Source organism: Procambarus clarkii, chromosome 36 (genome assembly GCF_040958095.1).
Source record: "Procambarus clarkii isolate CNS0578487 chromosome 36, FALCON_Pclarkii_2.0, whole genome shotgun sequence".
In the NCBI taxonomy this organism is placed as follows: domain Eukaryota; kingdom Metazoa; phylum Arthropoda; class Malacostraca; order Decapoda; family Cambaridae; genus Procambarus; species Procambarus clarkii.
In genome coordinates, this window is record NC_091185.1 from 17023475 (window position 1) to 17034370 (window position 10896).

At 38.6% G+C, this 10896-nt stretch overlaps 1 long non-coding RNA gene across 1 annotated transcript in view; it reads left to right on the forward strand.

Annotated features, from left to right (window-relative positions):
* The first annotated feature begins 5042 nt into the window (after positions 1–5042).
* LOC138371506 (uncharacterized) overlaps positions 5043–10896 on the forward strand; it is a 6634-nt gene continuing 780 nt past the window's right edge. The window contains exons 1-2 of the long non-coding RNA XR_011230518.1: positions 5043–5068; positions 8037–8114. This is a non-coding gene — a long non-coding RNA (uncharacterized lncRNA). The remainder of the gene's footprint in view (positions 5069–8036; positions 8115–10896) is intronic.

Here is a 10896-nt window from a genome sequence, read left to right on the forward strand (position 1 = left end):
GTATGTGCTTTGTCCAGTAAATGTATCCCAATTTGCTGGTGTTTGCCCTTGTCCTAGTGAGGCTTCCCAGGAGGTAGTAAAGAAGGAGAGAGAAAAAGAACCAAGAACCACTGCTGTGGACAGGGTAGAAGGTAATACTAATAAGCCAAAGGGGGATTGAGGAGATCATATCACCTAAGGAGAGAGTGGGGAGTCACAGCGGCTCGAGTGGGTGTGTGCACGTGACAACGAGGCTAAGTGTTGGAGCCGCATCCCCTAAATGTGTGATGTTGAGCCCCTCTCCAAGGGCCAGAAGCGCCTAGTGTGATCTCCTAGCGAGGTATAAGCACTCTACCGAGTTGTGGGTTGGGTTGTCTGCAAAGGAGGAACAACGACGACAACACCAACCAACCCACAGTCTACCCAGCAAACACAAATCATCTACACAACGTTCGCCTATCTCTTCCCATAGGTGTGGGAATGATTTGCATTGAGAATGGTGCAGGAGAGCCTTTGAGAAACTTTTACTCAAAAAATCCAAACACAAAGGTTTAATTATAAATTGTTTTTCTACAATTATTTTCTTCCAAATGTAAAACAAATAGTTTTTACATGTTTAAATATAAAATTTATGGTGTTTTTTTGTAAAATTCATTAATAAATTGTGAATGATATATATTGGCTGAGTGAAACCTTTAAAATCCATTTAGTTATAATTTGAACAGAAAAAAGTATTTTTCCAAATTTTCTAAAAATTGCTCTTTTTAACACAATTTGACTCCTTATACATTCCACTAAACACTATATCATGTTTAAATATATAATTTATGTATTATTCTCTAAAATAATTTATATAAATTATATAAGTTGCTGGAAAGTGGTGTTAAAGATTCTGAAAACTTTTTGTTGTGTTAATATGTTCTTATTAACTATGTCTCAAGTTCACAGTTTATCAAACAAGAATATTAACATTCGTCAACTCTTAAAATCTTATATGTTATCTTGCTGGTGCAAAAAAGGGTGAATCTTTAGGAACAGCTATAGTATCTATATATCACAAATGGTGTTTTCCCTAACTCAAACAATGTAGGGTTTATTATTCTACACATATTTCTAATGACTCTTAGATGTTTACATTCTCTGAAGTATAATTGTGAAGGCTGTGTCCATCACTCTCAACACAGATTCTTAAACTCGTCTCTGCAGGTTCAACTATATAATTAGTTTCCATTTTGAATCTCCATGGACATTTGTATCCAAAATGAAACCAATGTGGTTTCCTTCAGCGCCTTCAGCCAGCACATTTGCTCATTCATTTCCACAGATTCCAACAAGGTAGGGGATTTACAGAAATTTGTATATTCATATTGTTATATATTAAAAATATGAATGCAGTTCAATATGATAAGACAAATACATGAGTTTATGATAAATTCGTTTTCTGTGATATACCATTGATATGCTCTTTTTTTCTTTAAACGGCAGACTAAACTAAAGTGCTCACATCAACAGATTTGATGTATAAATGGTCAACGCTCAACAGAGTTAGTATAAATGTATTAGTATAAATCTTACTTGTCTCATTGTTAATTCACATTCAATGTCAACTTGTGGTTGCATTGTACAAGGCCAACACAGATGATCGAAGGAAACTAACTCTGCTCTAGTTCCATGAAGTTGCTATTTGGTCTTTACTCAATGCATTGTACATGCATTGTACAAGGCCAACACAGATGATCGAAGGAAACTAACTCTGCTCTAGTTCCATGAAGTTGCTATTTGGTCTTTATTGAAATTTGACAAGGCAGAGTGGCCTGCAACAACTACACCATCTCCACATCTAGTTCATGCTCCAGACATAAATCATGACACTGGTCCTGTGTATCCTGCTGCTGACCCGTCAACACCTGGCCCGTCGGGTGTGAGGCGCCCTCTCTTCACGTCTACACCTAGTGCTGAAGCTGAATCTGATGAAGATAATTCATATTCGACATTAGTGTTTGAAAACAATAGTGAGAGCGACGATTCAGACAGTAGTTTATTGCCAACCCAGAGACAACAGCGACGTGTTGTTATAGCAGAGACTCGCCTGAACTATAAATTGAAACATGAGCTGGTAAAAATCCCCAAACGTCGCAGGTGTGAAGTGTGTTCAAAGTCGGGTATCAGGAAGGAAACTGGTATAGCGTGCAAGACATGCGATGTTCCACTTTGCGTCATACCTTGTTACACCACTTATCACAGGAAAAGGGTGTATTGGGTGGACAAGAAATAACCACCTACATCAGCTTCACTCCACCTAGGAACATCTGTTGAGCAACTTCAGGAATCAGTACCTGAAGGAGGTGCAGTGGAGATAAAATGCTCAACTTATTTTACTACAATCGTCTTTGCTTTGGTAAGTACACATAATTGTCTTAGATTGTTTCAGTATTGTAGTCTATTTTCTTAGGAATATTTTGATACCTAAATGAGAACTGTAGCACGAAAACTAAAGTAAGTATACATGAAACAAGAGAAACTTTATTTGTGGGTGTTGCGGGTGTGAGTTGGAGTGTCAAGAGCGGGTTCCGGTTGTGTGTTTTCCGTCATCTCTACAGCTGTGAATTCCAAGGAATTGTATTTGATACGCATATGTCTGTGTAGGGAATTTTATTCCGAACACTATACAAAAAAAACGGTGTGAAACAAGTATAAACTTGAAAAACATGAGCAAAGTAAAAACTTTTGACGCTCACGGGTACAAACACGCGTAAGATTTTATTCGCCGCAAATTTATTTGACGCTGTGTTGGCCAACTCTACCCATGTTCTTATAGAACTTTCTATTGCAAACACATTGCTATAAAAATGAAATACGTAGCTCCAGAAATAATGTCAGGACAGTGAAATCAGTATAAACATTCAAAGCCCTGCATCACACCAGTGTCGTCCCTGCTGAAATCACGGCTAATGCTTCGCCCAGTTCCCACACTCGTGCGGGTCACCCGATACCATAATTAGACATTGATAGGCATATGTCTGGGTTGGGAATTTTATTGTGAGTTCAGTGATATCAAAATGAGCGCTGTAGGATGACTGTGAGGCTGGCAACAAACGAAAGAGTTTGAACATTTACTTCCTGTTTGGGTGTCACGGCGAGTCATCTTCGTGTTTATTTACTTCGTGGTGGGATACCAAATGCTTCGGTGACATTTTATGCATATGATCTTGTAGAGAATTTTATTGCCAACGCATTGATACCAAAATGAAAAACGTAGCTCGAGAATTGAGGTTAGCAGCGTGAAAAGATTATAAACTTTTTTGTGTTTACGCTTGAGCACAACCCGCTTGTTTTTCCAGCTAGTGCCGCGCGCACTAGTGTGCATTATACACACCATAATGCACCAGTACACACAATAAGGTACCAGTACACACTATAAGGCACCAGTACACGCCATAAGGCACCAGAACACACACCATAAGGCACCAGAACACACCATAAGGCACCAGTACACACCATAAGACACCAGTACACACCATAAGGCACCAGTACACACCATAAGGCACCAGTACACACCATACGGCACCAGTACACACCATAAGGCACCAGTACACACCATAAGGAACCAGTACACACTATAAGGCACCAGTATATACCATAAGGCACCAGTACACACCATAAGGCACCATTACACACCATAAGGCACCAGTACACACCATAAGGCACCAGTACACACCATAAAGCACCAGTACACACTATAAGGCACCAGTACACACCATAAGGCACCAGTACACACCATAAGACACCAGTACACACCATAAGGCACCAGTACGCACCATACGGCACCAGAACACACCATAAGGCACCAGTACACACCATAAAGCACCAGTACACACAATAAAGCCCCAGTACACACCATAAGGAACCAGTACACACCATAAGGCACCAGTATACACAATAAGGTACAAGTACACACCATAAGGCACCAGTACACACCATAATGCACCAGTACACACTATAAGGCACCAGTACACGCCATAATGCACCAGTACATACCATAAGGCACCAGTACACACCATAATGCACCAGTACACATCATATGGCACCAGTACACACCATAAGGCACCAGAACACACACCATAAGGCACCAGTACACACCATAATGCACCAGTACACACCATAATGCACCAGTACACACCATAATGCACCAGTACACACCATAATGCACCAGTACACACCATAAGGCACCAGTACACAATAAGGCACCAGTACACATAATAATGCACCAGTACACACCATAAGGCACCAGTACACTCCATACGGCACCAGTACGCACCATAAGGCACTAGAACACACCATAAGGCACCAGTACACACCATAAAGCACCAGTATACACCATAAGGCCCCAGTACACACCATAAGGTACGAGTACACACTATAAGGCACCAGTACACACCTATTGGTATTTGTTTCTGGTGTGGTGCTCATGGGATCTGTTACAACCTTCTAGGAAGCTTTTAGGGTCAGGATTGACATTACAGTGCAGCGTTTTATATATATAAAATACACATGAGAGTATGTGCAGGGACTTAATATCTAACATATTCAGATATTTGAGTAAGGGGTCCATATATACTGCCCGGTTGCCTGAAATGCTATATGTCTACTATATTGGCTTTAGGTATTGTATGCACTAGCTCTATCTATAAATCCAACATTATGTTTGTAAATCAACTATGTATGTACTTTCCTGAATAAAATTGACTTTACTCTACACTTATATGCTCTGTGGATTTGTTATCCCCTATCGTTTGGGAGAAAAAAAATGACTAATACGTTCGGCGAATGACTTTGACTTCAACTTCACTTTGACTTCGTTCATGTCATCGTATTTTCCGTAATATATAAAGGTTATGACAATGCAATTATATTATTGTGTGCAAATAAGTTGGAAATTTCATGTACCCTAAAAATAGTAAAATAAAGAATAAGAATAATTAAATAATTGTTGTAGTAAATTGTCACACGTTCATCATACGCAAACGAACACACAGTGTGGAGCGTCAGTAGACCAAGGTCCGCGCCATTTTAAAACACGGCTTCGAATGTAAGTAATGTTTTTCTCGTACTAACACTGTGTTATGCAATAGATTAGGTCTTGAATTCACAAATTTAGTTGTTACATCTGACAGAGTATGTTAGACGGTGTAATGCTGGTCCATGTTGACGTATTTGTGGGCTTGGTTGGTTTACATGTGATGGCACACAATATCGGCACCCCACAACATGCTGTTGAAGTTGGAATGCATGGCATAGGCTCCTCACACAATGTTCTTTATGTGGTCCTCAGGTGATAGTTTTCTATTTAGAACCACCCCTAGATCTCTTTCTTTATCAGAATTCCTTAAAGATTTCTCACATGGTTTTCCTAATGATAGATTGTGGGCTGTAAGGGACAGGTTTGATGTATGGATTAGTTGATAGAAGTTCCAGTCCACCTGTAGACAGGGATCTCACATCAGCTTGTATATTATACAAGGATAAGATTTGATAAATTCAGTTATTTGACTGAACACTGGCTCTAACCTAGCCTAGCCTATAGTCTAACCTAGCTCCATAACTAACAGCCATTAGCCGGCTCTGTTTAAATCAGAGATTTAAACATACATAGTCTAACCTAGCTCCATAACTAACAGCCATTAGCCATTAGCCATCCATGCACAGCCATCAGCCGGGCCATAGACCGGCTATTTTGCTTTTTTCCCAAGCCGGTGTATGTTTTTTTTCGATGCCTCAGTGGCCCATGCACAGGTCCGTTCAAGGGGATTAAATAGCCGTTCTATGGCCCCAGGGTTTGTATTTTATCAAACTCTTATTAGAATAATAGATCTCGTAATAATTTTGCAAAAATAGTGGCATTTACTATTTTAAAAAGCTCGGGTGCAGGGGGGGGGGGGTTGTGTAAAAGCCTGGTTTGTGCCTCGGAGAGGCTATGGGATCCAGTAAGATCGTCCTTCCTTTCCTCCCTAGAATCTGGATGTAGCAGGTGCTCAATTGTCAAAAGTGAAAAATTGGGTTTGTCTTCCGAATGCACCATATCTAAATTTTTTAATAATCTTTTAAAAATAGTAAATGCCATTATTTTTGCAAAATTATTACGAGATCTATTATACTAATAAGGGTTTGATAAAATACAGTAGACTGCCTACTGGATAATAGTTCCAGTCCACCTGTAGACAGGGATCTCACATCAGCTTGTATATTATACAAGGATAAGATTTGATAAATTCAGTTATTTGACTGAACACTGGCTCTAACCTAGCCTAGCCTATAGTCTAACCTAGCTCCATAACTAACAGCCATTAGCCGGCTCTGTTTAAATCAGAGATTTAAACATACATAGTCTAACCTAGCTCCATAACTAACAGCCATTAGCCATCCATGCACAGCCATCAGCCGGGCCATAGACCGGCTATTTTGCTTTTTTCCCAAGCCGGTGTATGTTTTTTTTCGATGCCTCAGTGGCCCATGCACAGGTCCGTTCAAGGGGATTAAATAGCCGTTCTATGGCCCCAGGGTTTGTATTTTATCAAACTCTTATTAGAATAATAGATCTCGTAATAATTTTGCAAAAATAGTGGCATTTACTATTTTAAAAAGCTCGGGTGCAGGGGGGGGGGGGTTGTGTAAAAGCCTGGTTTGTGCCTCGGAGAGGCTATGGGATCCAGTAAGATCGTCCTTCCTTTCCTCCCTAGAATCTGGATGTAGCAGGTGCTCAATTGTCAAAAGTGAAAAATTGGGTTTGTCTTCCGAATGCACCATATCTAAATTTTTTAATAATCTTTTAAAAATAGTAAATGCCATTATTTTTGCAAAATTATTACGAGATCTATTATACTAATAAGGGTTTGATAAAATACAGTAGACTGCCTACTGGATAATAGTTCCAGTCCACCTGTAGACAGGGATCTCACATCAGCTTGTATATTATACAAGGATAAGATTTGATAAATTCAGTTATTTGACTGAACACTGGCTCTAACCTAGCCTAGCCTATAGTCTAACCTAGCTCCATAACTAACAGCCATTAGCCGGCTCTGTTTAAATCAGAGATTTAAACATACATAGTCTAACCTAGCTCCATAACTAACAGCCATTAGCCATCCATGCACAGCCATCAGCCGGGCCATAGACCGGCTATTTTGCTTTTTTCCCAAGCTGGTGTATGTTTTTTTTCGATGCCTCAGTGGCCCATGCACAGGTCCGTTCAAGGGGATTAAATAGCCGTTCTATGGCCCCAGGGTTTGTATTTTATCAAACTCTTATTAGAATAATAGATCTCGTAATAATTTTGCAAAAATAGTGGCATTTACTATTTTAAAAAGCTCGGGTGCAGGGGGGGGGGGGGTTGTGTAAAAGCCTGGTTTGTGCCTCGGAGAGGCTATGGGATCCAGTAAGATCGTCCTTCCTTTCCTCCCTAGAATCTGGATGTAGCAGGTGCTCAATTGTCAAAAGTGAAAAATTGGGTTTGTCTTTCGAATGCACCATATCAGTAAATTTTTTAATAATCTTTTAAAAATAGTAAATGCCACTATTTTTGCAAAATTATTACAAGATCTATTATTCTAATAACGGTTTGATAAAATACAGTAGACTGCCTACTGGTTTTACCTGTAATAAGGTTTGATACAGATGATTATCCGTTCAAGGGGATTAAATAGCCGTTCTATGGCCCCAGGGTTTTCTCAAATTTTCTTTCATAGCCGGTCTATGGCCCCTGGGTTTTACGAACTTTTTTTCCCAAGCCGGTCTATGGCCCCTGGGTTTTACGAACTTTTTTTTTCCCAAGCCGGTCTATGGCGTGTATGTTAAATAAACCAAATTTTTTACTTTTGACAATTGAGCACCTGCTACATTCAGATTCTAGGGAGGAAAGGAATATAATATAATATCTAATATATCTATCTGTGTGAAATAGATTAAATCCATTTATTTGATATTCAGCTAATAGTTCTGTATTTTCTACATTCATCCATGTTTTGGTAAGTGCAATAATATGTATTGTTTCATTGCAGATTAGAGATTCAAGATAGTTCTAGATTTCCGAAGTACTGAAACGCGCGCCATACAGGCTTGGTGGATCTAGGTGCAAGGTAAAATTATTTACATTTACTTGTTTTGTATTTATATGCATATATGCATTTATATGCATTATTCTATAGAATAATAGATCTCGTAATAATTTTGCAAAAATAGTGGCATTTACTATTTTTAAAAGATTATTAAAAAATTTACTGATATGGTGCATTCGGAAGACAAACCCAATTTTTCACTTTTGACAATTGAGCTCGGGTGCAGGGGGGGGGGGGTTGTGTAAAAGCCTGGTTTGTGCCTCGGAGAGGCTATGGGATCCAGTAAGTTCAGTAGAACTTTGGTTTCAACCCTTTTACCCTGTTGTAGCTCAGTCGATTAAGGCAGTGTCTGGGATGCTCCCGGACGCAGGTTCGAATCCTCGTCACGGCCCTTGTGGATTTGTTCATTTGATGCATCACGTTATTGTGATCTGTGTGTGTAATTCTTCACTTGCTACAGCAACAGGAATGTGTGTGTATGTATTTGTGTTGTTGAATATGACCGAAAGTGTAAGATTAATGATTCTAACACAAATCGTCTGAATATTTGTTTTTCTTCACTGTCGAGAGTAGTTAAAAAAATTTACTCGAGTTTATTTTCACACTTTATTTATGGTCCTTAAGTCCCTCTCCTTAATGCTGCTGCTGTTTCTCGCATCTTTGCAACGCTTGTATGTTTGGGGGTTTGGCCTCTTGCTATATATTGATTCCATTTGTGTGTGTTTGGGTCTCAGGCCCTCTCGCAATTTCTGTTGAACAAACCCCTTTTCCTAGTTCTGCATCTCTCCTTTGGTACAAATTTTGTTGTGCTTTTATCATATATTTCACAAAATTTGACATACATTTCATTTACTTCATGTCCTATCAGCAAGTGTTTGTCAAATTCTTTAAGGAAAGTTTATCATCCTGATTGCAGATCTCTAGCACTATTATGTCAACTTCTTGTGGATTCGCAATCATTATTTAATTTACCTTTAGGTGTTCTTTCACCAGCACAGCAACACTGTACCTCTCCCAACCAGTTTAAGATAAAAACTAAGTACTAACTAATTAACTCAATGTAACCTACCTTACCCCCAAAATGTCAACCCATGTCTTCTATTTTAAACAATGCTGTTTTGTTGACCAAATTGTATTTTTGTTTTTTTCTGCAATGTTTCCCCCCCCCCCACCACTCTACCACCACATTGAGTTTAGTAGCTCTGTGCACATCAGGTGCTGTTTAATATACAGACCTACTCCTCCATTTAACCTAGTTTCTCTATCACATCTATATCACTTTGTGCTTTAGGCCTGGTGGAGCTTGGTCCACCAGGCTGTTGTTTGGAGTGGCCCGCAGATCCACATACAGTCTGCATATGATATACAGTCTGTTGATCAATTGAACTACAGTAGTTAGTTTTTATCATCCGAATGCACCAATATGTGTTCATTCTTCCCAGATGAAGGAACTAGGTAATATTCATCTGAATGCACCATCTGAAGCTTTAACACACTCATGATACACGAGAGGTTTAAAAATTTTTAAAACTTTTAAAACTTTTTGACCTATGTATTTAAAAGCAATTCTAAAGTTAAAAAGTGTAGCATAGGCCCCTCGCAGAATGTTCTTAATATGATCCTCAGGTTATAGTTTTCTATCTAAAACCACCCCTAGATCTCTTTCTTGATCAGAGTTCTTTATAGATCTCTGTGGCTCGATCATAGAAACTAAGTAAATTCGTTACACTGGACCTTCCAGATCGAATACCATGCTGACAGTCTGATATATCATTCAGTACGTCTGCATCTGAAATTGAGCAATACCGGATTTATTATTTGGTTTTATAAATTTTATACTTATAATCTTAACTTATTTCAGAGACCACGAGTAATCTGGGCTTCGAACTCAACAGAAAAGCCTTCCGTAGACCTGCTTCTTTGCTACATAATAGTCAAAATTTAGTAAGTATTGATTTATTATGTGTTTGTTTATTTATTTATTTTTTCTTTATATACAAGAAGGTACATTGGGGGAGAGTACAATGACTTGAAGTTATACATTCTTGTAAAGCAACTAGCACTCATAGCGTTTCGGGCAGATCTAAGTATAGACCAAGGAACTTACCATCTTTTTTATTTCTGATGTTAACATTGTGTAACTGTAGATGAATTGCATTTGTTGATTTGCTCCCAAGTAAGATGTTGTAGGTCCTTTCTATGTTTAGTGGGAGTTTGTTGGTTGACATTAATAAGTGGAATTTTTTTTAATTTATTGTTTACATCATTATTGTGTTGTGTTGTGTTGTTTTGGTAGTGATGTGCAATGTGTTGTTTGGGTAGTGATTCGTCCAGTTCTGGTAGTAGTGCGGTTGTTGTGTGGTGTAGTACTTGTGTGCTTGTTAATGACTTGTATTCCAGTCTTGTGGGTATCTCCTTTCCCCTACGGGCCAACTGCTTTGTTCTTACCTAGCATTTTGCTTTGTTTGGGTATGAATGTTTGTGTGCCGTATATTTTGCAAAATTTGCCATATATCTCATTATTTACTCCTCTGCCTAGCAACAAGTCTGTCTAATTATACTCATTAACTGTTTTTCAAAGTTCCCCATAGTGTCCTTTATTGAAATCGAGTTCATGAACCGTTTCAATGTTCTTATTTTCTTCTAGATTATATCTTAAAGTATATTTAAATGTTATTGTTATTATTGTTATTAAATGTTATTGTGACATTGCATTGCAATTGAGCTATGTTGTTTACCATACCGTTCATTTCGTGAGTATAAGTATAGATGCCACACTTGTGACAGGTAAAACCATGCCTTT